Raw genomic sequence first — 2,561 nt, forward strand, 5'->3', positions numbered from 1 at the left:
TACAATATTTCTGGCTCTGTGGGAACACCAAAAATCTCGATAATTTTTACCGAAGTGCTTTGGTAATGATTTTGGCAAAATTAGCAATAAAATATGGTTTTATAACATATGATGAAATTTCGTTACTTTATTATAATACCTTAGAGCATGGCATTAAAACCATTTATTCAGTTAAATTTACTTTTCNTTTTTTTTTTTTTTTTTTTTTTTTTTTTTTTTTTTTTTTTTTTTTTTTTTTGCTACATGTATTGTAATAAGGACTATAATTTTTGAACTAGAATTTCCGAAAACTATGTCATATGAACAGTAAAATTACCAAATGAAAAGTTCAAATACTCTATATTTTGGTATCATTATACAGAATTATGTTTTTTTACTAGAAATGTCCTTAGTATACAGTATGATAATTTCACCAGAATTTTTTTCTCCGTTTAAATATGTACCAAACAAGTGGAAATTAAGCTTATTTAAACAACATATTTACTCAAGTAATTAGCTTCGAGGTGTAGAAATACTCGATAGCATGCTTTGATTTTTAAATATTTAAGGATGTGTAAGAAAAAGTTAAAAATATCAATAAAATTAGCCCATTAATTTATCGATAAATTGAAACGCATAATAAACTTTACATATACACCACTATATTAAGCTACATGTAGAGGAGTTGAATAATTAGATCCTCTTTAAAAGTTAGTAATTAAAATAAGCTCTCGTTCGTAAAATAAAGTACTAAAATATATCTTCTTAATAAACCAAAGCATGTTAATTATTTTTGGCCGTAGCAAATCTTTTGTTCTTTATGTAGTGATCCGTAAATTTAACAAAATTCAAAAAGACACGAATTCATTGTTATTCTGGCAAATTTTTTCTTAGCTAACTGCAATTTGTTTCAGGGAAGGATAAAAGTTTTGTGAATGTCATAAGGAGTTAAATTCAGTGGAGATTTTCCACATCTATTGTTTTTTTTTTCTTTTTTTCGTTTCAATAGAGCCGTTTCCTCTTTTAGCAATACAGCTTAACGAAAAGTTTTTAAATGTAACTTGACATTGTCATCGCTGGAGATAGTTTGAAGTTTATAAAGTTTGAAAAAGTAATGTTCATTTTTTTTATGAAACTTTGACACTAGTAATTGGTATAGTAAAATTATTTAAAAAAAAGTCTTGATAATCAAATATAATTTTACTAAGAATTATTTTATTGCAAATATTCAAGATTTATTTAATTAACCCATAAGCTTTATTTAAGCTTTATTTATTTAATTAACCCATAACCATTTAATTAACCCATAATTAACCAATAAGTTAGTTGCTTAACCCATTAATGCCTATGGTTCATCAAAATCTCAAGAATTTTCAATATCAATTTAGAATGAATTTTTAAAAAAATATATTTTTCGAAATTTCTTTTAGGGTCTGTGTCGTTCAATTAAAAAGATGTAATTTAAAAACTATTATGACTAATTGTTTCCCACAAACGTTGTTAGCCCCACTAATAACACCGAGGAACATGTTTCTTGTTGCATTTATACAAATGCTTAATATTGTCTAATGCAGGTGCAGGCATTTCAAATCTGAAACTAATTTTGCTTCTAAATAACGCAGCTTTTTCAAGTGACATTTTGAATCTATTTCTTTTCGAAATGTACAAGTTCAAAAATGTCATATATAGCAAGGGGTCGCATAAATGTGGCGACAAACTTTTAGGGGAGCATTATCAGGATTGAAATTGCCTAGGAACCCATGGCCGTAAATGTCGTTGACCGCGGCTAGGGGTGCTTCCCTATTATGACCTGTTCAAATGCACGGGAGGAAACAGTTTATAAAAGGTAAGCGCTCTTTGCGGCGTATGTTGACGCTCTCGGTCACGTGTTTGTATGTACTTTTATTCCTGATGATGTGCACTAATTCCTTTGAACATTTGTCGTATTATTTATCCATCCTCCTGTTATAGATAACATTTTTAAACTTGTGTAAAAATGTTATATTTTTAATTAAAAAAAAAGAACTGTAGTTCGGAGAGAGAAACTGGCTGTAGATTTGAAACTACTGAAATAAAAATATCTCAGATTCATTGAAAAATAACATACAAAAAAATTGTTAATCAGTGTAATCAGCAATAGAGAAAAATATTTTTATTTATCTATATTTTAATAAATAAGCATACTCGAAGTTCCGAAAAAGTTAAGTTATTGACCTTTCATCAAAACTAATTATAAATTAGAAGCTTTTTCTTTCATTATAATAATTTTGATGATTACCTGCTAAAAAAATGAAGTATGAAAGGATTAAAATTATTTCAACAAAGTAATTAGATTGAAATTAACTTTAAAAATGTACAAGTTATTCTTCAGTTTAAATGCTAATATGAAATAATTTCCTTTGAAATTGTAGAAAAGTCTCAACAAACAAGTGTATGTTTCCTACAGCCTGTCACGCGTGACATAATGCGCAACTCAAAACAAAATATATATTTGAAAAAAAAAAGATAAGAAATGTGTGAAGTTGAAAATTGCAGATCATGCATTTCGTTGACGTCTTTATATTTTGCTGAGAATTTTCGAT

This window comes from Parasteatoda tepidariorum, chromosome 5 (assembly GCF_043381705.1).
Source record: "Parasteatoda tepidariorum isolate YZ-2023 chromosome 5, CAS_Ptep_4.0, whole genome shotgun sequence".
NCBI classification, from domain to species: domain Eukaryota; kingdom Metazoa; phylum Arthropoda; class Arachnida; order Araneae; family Theridiidae; genus Parasteatoda; species Parasteatoda tepidariorum.